The sequence below is a fragment of the Musa acuminata genome, chromosome BXJ2-1, assembly GCF_036884655.1.
Source record: "Musa acuminata AAA Group cultivar baxijiao chromosome BXJ2-1, Cavendish_Baxijiao_AAA, whole genome shotgun sequence".
NCBI lineage: Eukaryota > Viridiplantae > Streptophyta > Magnoliopsida > Zingiberales > Musaceae > Musa > Musa acuminata.
In genome coordinates this window covers 14,093,022-14,107,258 of record NC_088338.1, presented here as the reverse complement: position 1 = coordinate 14,107,258, position 14,237 = coordinate 14,093,022, and the positions used below count along the sequence as shown (strand labels likewise).

The 14,237-nt window shown below is 44.8% G+C and overlaps 1 long non-coding RNA gene across 9 annotated transcripts in view; it reads right to left on the bottom strand.

Moving 5' to 3' along the window:
- Positions 1-14,237, bottom strand: part of LOC135598999 (uncharacterized) — a 33,994-nt gene continuing 19,757 nt past the window's right edge. For 2 of the 9 annotated variants that reach the window (XR_010481777.1, XR_010481779.1), the window contains exons 2-5: positions 2,922-3,025; positions 2,424-2,591; positions 1,209-2,343; positions 2-972 (exon numbers count right to left, since the gene is read on the bottom strand). This is a non-coding gene — a long non-coding RNA (uncharacterized LOC135598999). Of the gene's footprint in view, positions 973-1,208; positions 2,344-2,423; positions 2,592-2,915; positions 3,026-14,237 lie in introns of all 9 variants that reach the window. The other 7 variants (XR_010481785.1, XR_010481780.1, XR_010481783.1 and 4 more) reach the window with 7 other exon arrangements.

The window sequence follows — 14,237 nt, the reverse complement described above, 5'->3', positions numbered from 1 at the left end:
TTTTAGTAGTTTAAGTTTGTAAGTTAGGGACCAAGTTCAATATATGCAACTCGATTCTTTCAATTCTAGGCCTGAATTGCAAATAGTAACTCAAGGAAGATCTTAGAATGTTTTTAAAAGACACCTTCGGTCCTGATCAGATTACGGCCACAGTCCTCATTCCTGGACACAACTCAAACAGACACCTGTGACTCCTCCTGTCCGGGAATCAATGAATTCCATACCTTGCCACAGGACTCTTTTTCTCTCTCATTTACTGACGAATCCAGTCCATCAGTATATGACCATGGCTTTAAGCTGATCTTAAGCATTGGTTGAGATGCTTTAAAGCATTTGGCATGAGAAAAAAATTTCACAGAACTGTAATAGGACGGTACCTCTTCTCATCCTTGCTGTGGTCTTGCAATCCTGAAGTGATGGGTACGAACTCCATTTTGCTTGTGCCAAACCTTCACGAGGTCCTGCAGGTACAAGGGCCAGTCACAGTGGCATCTAGCGTATGCCACCCCAGCCTCAATGTCCAAGAACGCTCTGCGAAAAAGAAAACTTTCAGATTGCACAGTGCAACAGTACTGAGTTATCATGTACCACCATACTGCCTAACTTACAACCAACACGGTTCTCACTGGCTCTAATTTCCTGTGGGCTATCTATCTCCTCCCACCTCAGAACCAGTGCTTGGTGCAGCGGGGTATGGGATGAAGGGTACGTCGAGGTACGAAGATACCATACCACGACGCGCAGCATGGGGCACAGGAGGAACCGGAAAGGTCTGCACCACATGGCAGGCACCCGACCACAATGGCCAAAGCGTCGTCCTCGGGCATCCTCTCCATTGCTCGGCGTTCCAACAGACAAGCGATAGATGGCCGCAAGTAGCTGTCCTTTCTAAATTTCAAATTCCAACAACAGTTTCATTCTGTGATTACGGAGACTGGCATCATCCCATCGATAATGATATCAAGAAGCTGCCTGTACAGATCAAAAAAACAAACTCTTTATAGCCACAGTAAAAACATCGTTCATGAGTTTCCCTATTTCTTCTACAGTCTAAAAATAGTCTACAATCTTTAATAATGATAAGCACAAAACGCAAAAGTGCAGTAGACAGATTGTAAGAATTAAAAACTCAAAGAACAAGATAATTGAACAGCAATGCCAGCCAGATTGACAACCTGGTTTAGGCAAAAAAAAAAGAACAAATTTACCTATCATAGCCATCAGACCGAGGCCTATTGTCTGCTCTTTCTCTCGGCTTCTATCTGGAGAACAAGGTGATCTAGACTGTTCTCTTCTTTACCTAATTTCATAAGGTGACCTCGAAGGTATTCACAGCCATCACCACAATAACAACTTCTCGAAGATCAACGATAGCAACCGCATAATCATCACAGACCGCAAAACCTTCTAAAGTCATGACTAGGATTAATGCTGCATAGGATCAGGAGCAGATGGCCATAACCAGTAGAGAACAGTTAAATCAAATTTAGAAAAAAAAAAAACTAACTATCAAGTACTTATACACCGAGGTACTTTCTACATATAAATGTTTGTGAATGTCATCTCACCGACTGAAAAGAAACAGGAAATAGTGTCTCTTTAGATTTGCCTTTTCCCAAATCGAGCAACTCACCATACATGAAGAAGGAGAATGGTGGAGAATAGGTTGCTGAGGACCACAAAACAGAGAAGAACAGCAAGAATCACAGCCTAATAACCAAAGGGACAAAAAAACATCTACCGAAGAATATTAGACTTAGAGAACACAAATATTAAGGCATGGCAAGTAGCCTTCACCGATTACCACAACCGAGGTATTATTAAGTCCAATGGACTATGAACTGGCAGTGTTCGTTGGTTAGTTGTAAAAGTTGAAGGTGATACTGTTATTTAGTTTAATTTTTGCTATGTTAAACTGATCTGATGCCTCGAAAAATTGAGGCTGGTCATTATTAAGTAAATGTCCAAGTTGAGTTGAGACATTGATGAACTCATCTTTTTCACTGTTAACAGTTATGACTGTGAAGCAGTCATACCTTTTTCACTGTCATTTGTGGCCTTTCACAATCGAGTGATTGAAATAATTTGATAAAACAGTCTATATCTTCATCGGTATTCATGGTCACATGCAGAACTACAAGAGGCACATGTACGAAGTTCAACAACTAGATGACAACGAGCAACCTAACAAATTGAGCTGTGAAGACCACTTTACAGAAAATTATAAAGTAAAAAAGCTTAAACCAACCTTCCCCTTGGACAAGTGACTTTCTAGGTCCCTTTCTCTGACCGCAGATAAAAAGTCAGATATATGGAGTACTTTCAGCATTCTCTTCTTCATTCCTGCCATCACATAATTGAGATAATAAGGATAAAGGTTAATATATCAAGCATCATAGTCAAACAGATAGCCAAGAATATACCATTGCTTCCAACGGAAACCTATATCCCAGTCTTAGATTGCATTAATTCAGAGTCAAAAAGAAGTAAAATTATCTGAATCTGGTATCTGACCAAGTTAAGTTACACCTTCTAGACTCTCAAGTGTTTCGCAGTTAAACCAATAACCAACCCGTTGAACCTTCTTAATCCTGAGCCAAATGCAACCATAAAGAGCATTAGTAAGACAGGAAGAGAAACAGCAATTTACTTGGAAGAAAAGGAATTCAGTTTTTACCGGAATCTCCACCTTAATATATATGATCATAGTTGTCACATCCTGGATTCTTTTTTTCATAGGATTACATCTTTTCATATGTACAACAAGAGCCAAATAAATAAATATTAATTTATTAATATGCATAAATTATAAATATTTATTATAACTCATTTATTCATCAAAATATAAATCAAAAGTAGCCATAGGCTTTATTGAGAAATATAGTGATGTCAACTCAAAAATAAAATCCAACAACCTCTACCTAGTTGTCACGAACTTAGCTGGTTTTGTCTAAGTCGTGCGGCACCCTTGCGTATTCGTCCGCAAAAGTCAGCCTTCCCGAAACCTCCTATGGTCCCTTAGGACCTACAAAAGAGAAAACGAATTAGAGAAAGCGTTTCACTCATGATCCACAAGCAACTATTTTAGCAAACACTTTATAACCAATACAAATTACAAACATAGGCTTCACAAACTCTAAATGATCACACAACAAAGGGTCCAAGATGGGTTACTATTGATCGAAATCCCCACAAGTGCCCACATGACATAGTTTTGGTCGCCTCTGGGATTGTACCGTCTTCTCCATCATCTCTGCCGCCTACTCCTCTGAGGAGCCAAGGTATAACACCGCGTATTGTCTACTTCGTTCTTTGGTTGAGCACTCTTGCATCGACCTGAAATCCTCCACTTTCACTATCTTGATGAGAAGCTTGTTGACACTGTTCTTACGAAGTTTCCTGGCCTCTGCCCTTTAGCCTTATCTCGGTACTTGGAGTTTATCTCTGCATTCTCCACCTCCTCAGCCCTTTTCACGACCAAGCGCTCTCCCTTCATGAGAGCAAGGGATCGATGACTCCATGAAAGTCCCACGTCTGCGGTACCATGGCGTTGCCATGCCCATGGCCTTACTATCCGTCGCCTCACATCTGCATCCCTTTCTTTGCGATCGGTAGATCTGCCTCAGCGACACTATGGCACTCATTTGAGTCTACCTCCATTCTAACCGATACTTGGTTTTGGGTAGCTAGGTCCCTCTGGACTCGTCATTGCTTCCTCGCCCATTTCAACCACCTGCTTCACCTCTGTTTTCTTCGAGCAATTCCCCTTGATCGATGGAAAGACAGACTACAACTTTAATGTATGGCCTTCGCCATCATGTTGTAGGGCTTGCGTCGATTCTATTCTCCTTAGCTTCCTTGGTAGCAACGTCCACTTACTCGGCCTTGTCCTCTGACTTGCCAGGCTCCCTTAAACGAATATGAGCTTTGGAGCAGTCCAACTCTCCAGCCGCTTCGCTTACTCGGCCTTGTCCTCTGACTTGCCAGACTCCCTTAAGCGAATATGAGCTTTGGAGCAGTCTAACTCTCTAACCACTTCGATCATACCTTTGTATAATCAAGTCCCCCATGGGACTCAATGGTATTTGCACTCGGAATTCCCTCTTGGTGGTACACAACCCCCATATTGTCACGGCCTTAGCTGGAATTGCCCAAGGCGTGAGGCACCCTTGCGGCCAAGACGCGAACTTAGCTTGCGTTGCCTAAGTCGCGCTTCGCCCTTGCGATATTGCTCCACAAAGATCAGCCCACTTGTAACCTCTCGCAGGTCCCGAAGGACCTGTAAAAGAGAAAGTTGATTAGTTCGAAAGAACGAGCGACGGACAAGTCCCGACGTCTCGCGAAAAGAGGGGAAGCTTTACAAGCAATTCAGCGAGCACCTTGCGTGCACAAGAGAAAAGAGGGAGAGGGGGAAAACAAGGGCTTTAGAAGGTTGAACGAACAGCTGCAAGCCCACAAACAGTTGCTCACCGAGTCCCGGGTGCGACAACAAGTTCCCGTCAAGGCAACGTGCGAACTTGCGAATGAGTGTTCAACGCTTGGCACTATACCGAAGCCCCATCCAGCCCTGTGCCACTCGGGGGGTTCAAAGGGGCTGAGATGGCTGACGTTTTGGTGAGCGGAGGCAGATTCCAGAAATCAGCCCGCGGCACACGAAAACTGAGCTGTTTTGGGCTGTTTTGGGGTTGTTTTGCTCGGTTCGGTGAGCGGTCGCTTTGTAACGCTGCAGCTTGTTCGAACTTACATTTTTACAAGCAAAATGACTCAAAACTAAGGCAAAACAGGCTGCCAAGTAACTGTACATGTAGATGAGAGCGACGAACGGTTCGTTGAACGGAGTTGTTGCGCGTGCGCGACGACCGTTCGTGACATTCTCCCCCATCTAAACTATCGACGCCCTCGTCGACGCTTGTTGGTAGTTGTCGATGATCTTTTCTTCATGTCGTAGGGCGTCTTCAGGCTCCCAACTGGCTTCAGTTCGGGGAAGCTTTCGCCACTTCACCAAGTACTCTGTCTGCTCAGCTCCGTTGGGTAGCTTTATCTTGCGGTCCGCCAGAATGGTTTCAACTCGCTTCTCGTAGGAGGCTGTGATGGGAGGTAGCTGAGTTGGAACACTTCGGGAAGCATCTTGCGGATCCGAGTGGTAGGCTTTTAGGTTGCTGGCGTGAAGAACGTTGTGAATTTTGAACCACGCCGGCAGCTGCAACTTGTAAGAGATGTTGCCTACCCTGCTGATAATTGGGAAGGCCATTCATACTTGCGCACCAATCCTTTGAGGACTTTGTTCCTAAAGAATTGGAGTGATGCTGGTTGGAGCTTTACCAACACCAAATCGCCAACTTTGAACTCTTGCAGTCGCCTTGCCAAGTCTGCCCACTTCTTCATCCTTTTTGCCGCCTTCTCCAAGTAAGCCCGCGCAATATCTGCATTTCGATGCCACTCCTTTGCGAAATGGTAGGCTGACGGACTACTCCCAGTATACCCAATGGCCATGGTGTGCGGAGTCGATAGTTGTTGTCCGGTAATGATCTCGAAGGGGCTCTTGTTGGATGCAGAGCTCCGCTGCAAGTTGTAGGAGAATTGGGCAATGTCCAACAGCTTCACCCAATCTCGTTGGTTGGCACTCATGTAGTGCCGAAGATATTGCTCCAGGAGCGAGTTTATCCTTTCAGTCTGGCCATCCGTCTGAGGGTGGAAGCTTGTAGAGAAGTATAACTTTGACCCCAACAATTTGAATAGCTCGGTCCAGAATCGTCCCAGGAACCGAGCGTCTCGATCACTAATGATATTGTGCGGGACTCCCCAATACTTCACCACATCCTTCATCATCAGCTTGGCCGCCTCCTCTGCTAAACAGTGTAGGGGAGCAGCAACGAAAGTTGCATACTTTAAAAACTGATCAACCACCACGAGTATTGATCCGAGTCTCCCTATAAGTGGCAAGCTTGATATGAAGTCCAAGGAAATGCTCTCCCACGGCCTTTCTGGTACGGGCAACGACTCCAAAAGTCCATCGGCTTCCGCTGCTCCACCTTGTCTTGTTGGCAAGTAAGGCATGTTCGAACATATTCCTCCACATCAGTCCCCATCTTCGGCCAGTAGAAGGCCCTCTCCACGAGAGCCAACGTTCTGTGAATGCTTGGGTGTCCAGCCCAAAGGGAATCGTGACACTCTTTTAAGAGTTCACGCCTTAAATTGTCTACTCGGGGAACATAAACCCTATTCCCTTTTGTGTAAACGAGTCCCTCCTGGACCCAAAATCGTCGTGCCTTGCCTTCTTTGATGAGCTGCATCAGGATAACTGCCTGGAGGTCACTATACAGTCCATCCCTGATCCTGGAAAGGAAGTTGGAGTGCAACTGACTTGCTTGGCCTCCGCCCTCCAATTGTGCGGCATTCACACGCTCCACTTTCCGACTCAATGCATCGGCCACGACATTTGCCTTCCCAGGCTTATACTCTATTGCCATATCAAATTCAGCAAGGAAGTCCTGCCAACGCGCTTGCTTTGGGGAGAGCTTCTTCTGAGTTTGGAAATAGCTCAGAGCGATGTTGTCCGTCCTCAGCAGAAATCGCGATCTGAGGAGATAGTGTCGCCAAACTCGTAGACAGTGGATCACCGCTGTCATCTCCTTCTCATGCACTGGATACCGCCGCTCGGTCTCGTTGAGTTTGCGGCTCTCGTGGGCCACCGGATGACCCTCCTGCATGAGTACTCCCCCAATAGCGAAGTCCGAAGCATCTGTATGGACTTCAAAAGGCTCCTGATAGTCTGGTAATTTGAGCACTGGTTCTTCCATAACAGCAGCCTTCAGATCTTGGAATGCTATTTCATATTTGTCAGACCACTTCCAAGGCTGCTCCTTCAACAACTCCGTCAGTGGGGTTGCACGCTTCGAATATCCCGCTATGAAGCGTCGATAATAGTTGACGAAACCAAAGAAGGATCTCAACTCTGGCACCTTCTTTGGAGTTCGTCATTCCGCAACCGCTTGCACCTTCGACTTATCCATCCGAATGGAGCCATCACCGATTCGATGTCCCAAGAATAAGATCTCAGTTTGAGCAAAGTAACATTTCTCCCTTTTCACGAACAAAGTGTTCTCCCTGAGAACCTTGAAAATTATCCGAAGGTGTTTGACGTGCTCCTCGAGCGTTTGACTGTAGACGACCATATCGTCCAAGTAGACGACCACGAACTTATCCAAATACTCCTTGAATAGCTGGTTCATGAGAGTGCAGAGCGTGGCCGGAGCGTTGATTAAGCCGAAAGGCATCACCAAGAACTCAAACGCTCCATACCTGGTCACACATGTAGTCTTCGCTTCGTCGCCTTCAGCAATGCGCACCTACCAATACCCCGACCGAAGGTCGAGTTTTGAGAAATACTTGGCTTTGCCCAATTGGTCGAACAAGTCCGCAATGAGCGGGATGGGATACTTGTTCTTCACTGTCACTTTGTTGAGGGCTCGGTAGTCGACGCATAATCGAAGGCTCCCATCTTGTTTCTTCTAGAAGAGAACTGGAGCTCCAAAAGGTGCTTTAGAGCTGCGGATGAGACCACCACTTAGCAGTTCACCTAACTGCTTCCTGAGTTCTGCAAACTCTGGCGGGGGCATGCGGTAGGGTGGTCTCGCTGGAGGCTTCACTCCTGGCTCCAACTAGATGTTGTGATCCACGCCCCTGCGTGGTGGAAGAGTCTTCGGCAACTCGGGTGGCATAACGTCATTGAACTCTTTCAGGACGTTCGCCACCACAATAGGTTCTTGAATGGTCTTCTCGTCAAGTGGCTCTAGCTTCATCGCAGCCACGAAGGTTAATTCACCTTCTCGCACCCCTTTCTTTAGTTGCAACGCCGATATATGTTGCGGTTCCTTGGTTCCTCTCCGAGAGACAGGAACCACGCAGGGATCGTCGCCTCCCATCACACATAGGGAGTTCAAGAACGGCATTGGCACCAACTTCGCCGCGTGCATAAACTCCATTCCAAGAATCACTTGGAAGTCATCCAATGGCACTGCCATCATGTTGGTGTTCCCGCTCCATGTCCCGATTTTGATGGGGACTCCCTTCGCCAACCCGGAGATTCGCCTGGCCTCCGAGTTCACCGCCTTCATTCGACTTAGGCTCTTCTCCAAGATCAACCCAAGTCGCTTTGCTTCTCGATCGGCTATAAAGTTGTGGGTAGCGCCCGTGTCCACCATTGCACGAGTTGTTTGACAATTGAGCTTGATGTCAACATACATTAGCTCGCCACTTCCTGCTTTTTGTTGCCTTGTCTTCGGGTTCTCCCCCACTTGACCCCGCATGGCGTTCAACAAACGCATGGCTCCTATCCGGGGTCCTTGCGACTCCTCATCGTTGCTGCTGGCTTCAGAACTACTCGAACTAAGGGCGACAGCCTTGCCCTTGTCCGATTTGGGAGGGTGGATGGAAGCTGTTAGCGCATTGAGTGCCTGTTTTTGTGGGCCTCCACATAAGAAGCATCCACCAAGTTTCGGGGCCTTGCTTTTCGGTCTTGGCCCTTTGTGGGAACTCTTCTTCTTTTGTTCGCCCCCGAGCTCCTTCCCTCGAGAATGGTTTGGAGGGTGATTGCCTGAAGATTGTTTCCTTCTCCCTGGGTTTTCGGAGGAAACAAAGTCGGTGAGCCTTTCTGCAGCAGCAATTGCCCCGACCACATCGGTGACATTCCTTCGATTTAGTTCCTGTTGAGCCCATGGCTTCAAACCATCGAGGAAGCTGAACAACTTGTCCTTCTCGGACATGTCCTGTATGTCCAGCATTAGTGCAGAAAATTGTTTCACATAGTCTCGAATGGTGGAACTCTGCGGAGTTGTCTCAACTTCCTTCTTGCGACGAACTCTGTGTTCTCAGGTAGGAACTAAGTTCTCAACTCCCGCTTCAAGTCTTCCCATGTGTCAACCCAACACCGACCTTGTTGGATCTCCTCCCAACGGGTTCACCACCAAAGTTTCGCATCTCCGTTCAGATACATTGTTGCTATAGAAACTTTGGTATCTTCAGAATCGGGCCTCGTAGCTCGAAAGTATTGTTCCATGTCGAACAGAAAATTCTCGAGCTCTTTGGCATCTCTGGCCCCTCCATAACCATGAGGCTCGGGTGCCCTCAAGTTTTGTGGTGGTGCAACGCGGGTGTTGCTTCCTCCCGCATTTAGTGCTCTTGTGAGCATGGCCACCTTTGAAATGAGTTCCGCCACAACATCCTGTAAATGTTGCACGGAGTCTTTGGTGTCATCAGACAGTCGGTCGACTAGGGCCTCGACCTTGTCGATCTTGGACTCCGCTTCCTCTTGCGAGCTCTCTACCCCAACAAGCCTTTTTTGGCCATGGTAGAGTTCCTCCACGCTCGCTTCAAGAACATCCAGGCGGGTTTCTGCCGTTGTGAGTCTCTCCTTGTGACTCTTTTTCCTAGTTGGCGCTCCAGATTGCGCCTCCTCCGCTCGTGGAGAGTAGCTAACTTCTCGCTCATCATGTTCGCTGCCGTGCTCCTCTTGAGCGATTCCAACAGCATGAGAGCGAGTGTGCACATGCAGCCCACCTGCAGCTGCTTGGGGCAAGGGTCCGGCTTGCCCCGTCTTGCTGGATTCGCCACGATGCTTTGCCATAGCGAAGTTGCAAAGTTCCTTCGCTGCTTGCTCGAAGTGCTTGCCCGCTCTGATACCACAATGTCACGGCCTTAGCTGGAATTGCTTAAGGCGTGAGGCACCCTTGCGGCCAAGACGTGAACTTAGCTTGCGTTGCCTAAGTCGCGCTTCGCCCTTGCGATATTGCTCTGCAAAGATCAGCTCACTTGTAACCTCTCGTAGGTCCCGAAGGACCTGTAAAAGAGTAAGTTGATTAGTTCGAAAGAACAAGCGACGGACAAGTCCCGACATCTCGCGAAAAGAGGGGAAGCTTTACAAGCAATTCAGCGAGCACCTTGCGTGCACAAGAGAAAAGAGGGAGAGGGGGAAAACAAGGGCTTTAGAAGGTTGAACGAACAGCTGCAAGCCCACAAACAGCTGCTCACCGAGTCCCGGGCGTGACAATAAGTTCCCGTCAAGGCAACGTGCAAACTTGCGAATGAGTGTTCAACACCCGGTACTATACCGAAGCCCCATCCAGCCCTGTGCCACCCGGGAGGTTCAAAGGGGCTGAGATGGCTGACGTTTTGGTGAGCGGAGGCAAATTCCAGAAATCAGCCCGCGGCACACGAAAACAAAGCTATTTTGGGGCTGTTTTGCTCGGTTCGGTGAGTGGTCGCTTTGTAACGCTGCAGCTTGTTCGAACTTACATTTTTACAAGCAAAATGACTCAAAATCAAGGCAAAACAGGCTGCCAAATATTTGTACATGTAGATGAGAGCAAGGTTTAAAATTTCGTACTGTACCGGAGTTTCGACGATCTCTCGGTACGGTACGGAACGGTATACCGCTCGGTATACCGAGCGGTATACCGAGCGATATATGTATATATATATATTATATTTATTTTTTTTATTTTTTTATTGGCCGACGTCGCATCGCCTCGGCGACGTCGCCTTTTCCTTCCCCACACGGGGCGACGTCGCCGAGGCGACGTTTATTTAAATTATATATATATATATATATATATATATATATATATATAGCGACGTCACCGAAAAAGGCGACGTCGTGTCGCCTCGGCGACGTCGCCGAGAAAGGCGCTGCGTCGCTGAGAAAGGCGACGTCGTGTCGCCTCGGTGACATCGCCGAGGCGACGCGACGTCGCCTCGATTTTATTTAAATTATTAATATATATATATATATATATATATATATTTGTTAGGATCGGAGCGGCACTAAGAGGGGGGGGTGAATTAGTGCAGCGGATTAAAACTTTGATTTTAATCAAAATCTTTCGTACGTTAAGAACGAAACTTGAGAAATTTAACTTGAAGGTGTATTCTTAAAGTTACGCAGCAAGAGTAATGAGGAACTAAAGCAGTAAGAAGATTTGCAGTAATGTAAATGACAATAATAAAAAGCAAACCAGAGATTACGCCGATTTTTAGAGTGGTTCGGTCAAATGACCTACTCCACTTGTGAGGCCCCTCTTCGATGAGGCTCCCACCTTCCACTAGCAAGTCTCTTGAAATGGAAGGGTAAACACCCCTCTTACAACCTTTTACAAGCAGCTCAACCTCTTACAAATTTTCAATAAGAAAGGAGGAGGAGAACTCTCTAGCAAATTGAAAACAAGACTTGCTAAGACTTTCTAAGACTTTTCTCTCAATCAAAATGCTTCTCAAAAGTTGTTCTCTCAGCTGAGATTAGAGGGGTATTTATAGGCCTCAAGAGGATTCAAATTTTGGGCTCCAAAATTTGAATTTTCTTAGGGTTTCCGGTGCTGGAGGTGCCACCGCCCAACCAGGCGGTGCCACCGCCCAGCGCTCGGGTGCTGGACGGTGCAACCGCCCAGCCAAGGAGGTGTCACCGCCCAGCTCTCGGGTGCTGGGCGGTTCCACCGCCCAGCTAGGCGGTGCCACCGCCTACAGTGTTTTCAGCCCGACTACAGTGTTTTCAGCCACTAGTTGGGCTTCAATCTTGGCTCTCTAGTTCGCTGGTTTAGCTTAATTTTTAGCCTAAACCAACTCTGACTTTGGGCCCAGTTGGCCCCTAACTAGGATATAGGATTATCTCTTAATCCAAATCCTAATTACAAGTGAACTACATAACAAAAACACATCCTAAGCAAGCTTTCAACCGCGAACGTCGAGTCTTGTTTCGGCGAGCTTTCCGACGAACTTCTTCCGACGGACTCCCATCAAGCTCCCGATCTTGTGATGACTTTAACGAGTAGCCGAGCCTTCTCGGTGATCTCCGTGAACCTCCGACGATCTCTTCGGCGAACTTCCGATAGGTTCCCGATTTCTTCTCGGTTGGTTCCGGCAGCATCTCCGACGATTCTTCGGACTCTTAAACATCCATCGATCTTGACTCCGGTATTCTTGCTTTGTGTTTTCTGGTTATCGTAGTTAATCCTGCACACTTAACTCAATAATATGGATTAGATCAATTAACCCATCAATTGATTTCATCATCAAAATCCGAGATTCAACAATCTCCCCCTTTTTGATGATGACAATCAATTGATGACGGAGTTAAACATAACTCCCCCTATCTATATGCCATATTATGAGAAGATGAAAACACTTGAATTTCATCCATTGAATTCAAGCATAAACCGATAAGTTCTAACCGTAGAGCTTATCGTTATTCTAATTAAGCAATAGTAAATGCGAAACTTCGATGAAAATCATAAGTCAAATGATATGGGACAATTTTTACTACGATAGGAGATAAAGATTTTCAACATGAATTTCATGATATCGATGTAAGGCATGCTTTCAATATGATCAATCAATCTTGTGATATTCTCAAGGATTTTGCAAGGCATATTTTGTCATGCTATTAAGAATGATATAAGTCATCACTTTTCTCCCCCTTTGTCATCAACAAAAAGGAAAATGAGACTTGAAGCACATATTTTGTCATACAACGATTTTATCATTGAAAATTAAGTATGCAAAAATATTTACGCAGAGTTCATTTTAGAGGAAAATTCAGCATGTATTCATATTATCTAATCTCTTCTTTCTATGAATAATAGAAATTGTAGATGTATAAGAGAGAGATTGGGATAAAAAAATTCAAGTAGTAATTTCACGAAGTCAAGATCATAATTCGAATACAAACTCATTCAAATCGTCAAATTCATGAAAATCTCAACATTACTTTTTAATCATCACATAAGGCATTTAAAGAATTTTTGAAACATAGGAGAATGATGAATTTAAGCATACAATGTTTCAATCAAATTCAAGTCATGAATGCCAATACTTTCATATTTGTAAGTATCAATTCATGAATGCCAAAAGATATTATTTGTGATTCCAATTTTGCAAGATCAAGATTATGATTTAGATAAAACTTATTTAAATCAAATCGCTAACTTGAAATTCATAATCAAGTCATCGAAGTCGATTTCGAGATTTCACAACATGTCATATGGAATTTGAAGGAGAATGAGAGATGGAAAGAAGATGAAAAACTTTACGGAAAATCCAATCAAACAAGTTTATTGTTTAGGGACAATTTAACATACCTAATTCCCTTCTAATGAATTCAAATTGGTCTTCATTCAAGGCTTTTGTGAATATATCTGCTAATTGATGCTTTGTGTCAATGAATTCTAGAACAACATTATTGTTAAGGACATGATCGCGTATGAAATGATGCCTAACGTCGATGTGCTTAGTTCTAGAATGCTGAATTGGATTTTTAGTAAGGCATATGGCACTAGTATTATCGCATTTTATGGGAATATTTTCAAGGTGAATTCCATAGTCTTCTAATGTATTTTTCATCCAAATTACTTGTGCACAACATGCACTTGCAGCAATGTATTCGGCTTCCGCCGTAGATAGTGCAACTGAATTTTGTTTCTTGGAAGTCCAAGAAACAAGTGCATGTCCTAAAAATTGGCATGTTCCGGATGTACTTTTTCTATCTATCCTGCATCCGCCAAAATCGGCATCTGCATAAGCTATTAGATCGAATTTTTCAGATTTTGGATACCACAATCCTAAATTTGGAGTTCCTTTAAGATACCTAAATATTCTTTTAACACTCTTAAGATGAGATAATTTAGGATTAGATTGAAACCTAGCGCAAAGTCCTACACTAAACATAATATCCGGTCTAGTCGCGGTGAGGTAGAGTAGACTACCTATCATTCCCCTATATGTTTTTTGATCGAAACTTTCACCATTTTCATCCATATCTAACTTAGTCGCAGTACTCATAGGGGTGTTTATTGCTTTTGAATTATCCATGTTAAATCGTTTTAACAATTCTAATGTATATTTGGATTGGTTAAGAAATATACCATCACTAAGTTGTTTGATTTGTAATCCCAAAAAGAAAGTTAATTCACCCATTAAACTCATTTCAAATTCAAGACTCATACATTTGGCAAATGATTCACATAGTGATTCATCCGAAGAGCCAAACACAATATCGTCAACATAAATTTGCACAATAAGAAAATTATTTTCAAAATGTTTAATAAACAATGTAGTATCAACCTTGCCTTTGGTAAAATTATTTAAAATAAGAAAGGAGCTAAGCCTTTCATACCAAGCTCTAGGAGCTTGTTTTAAGCCATAGAGAGCTTTAGTCAATTTGAATACATGATTAGGAAGAAGAGAATTTT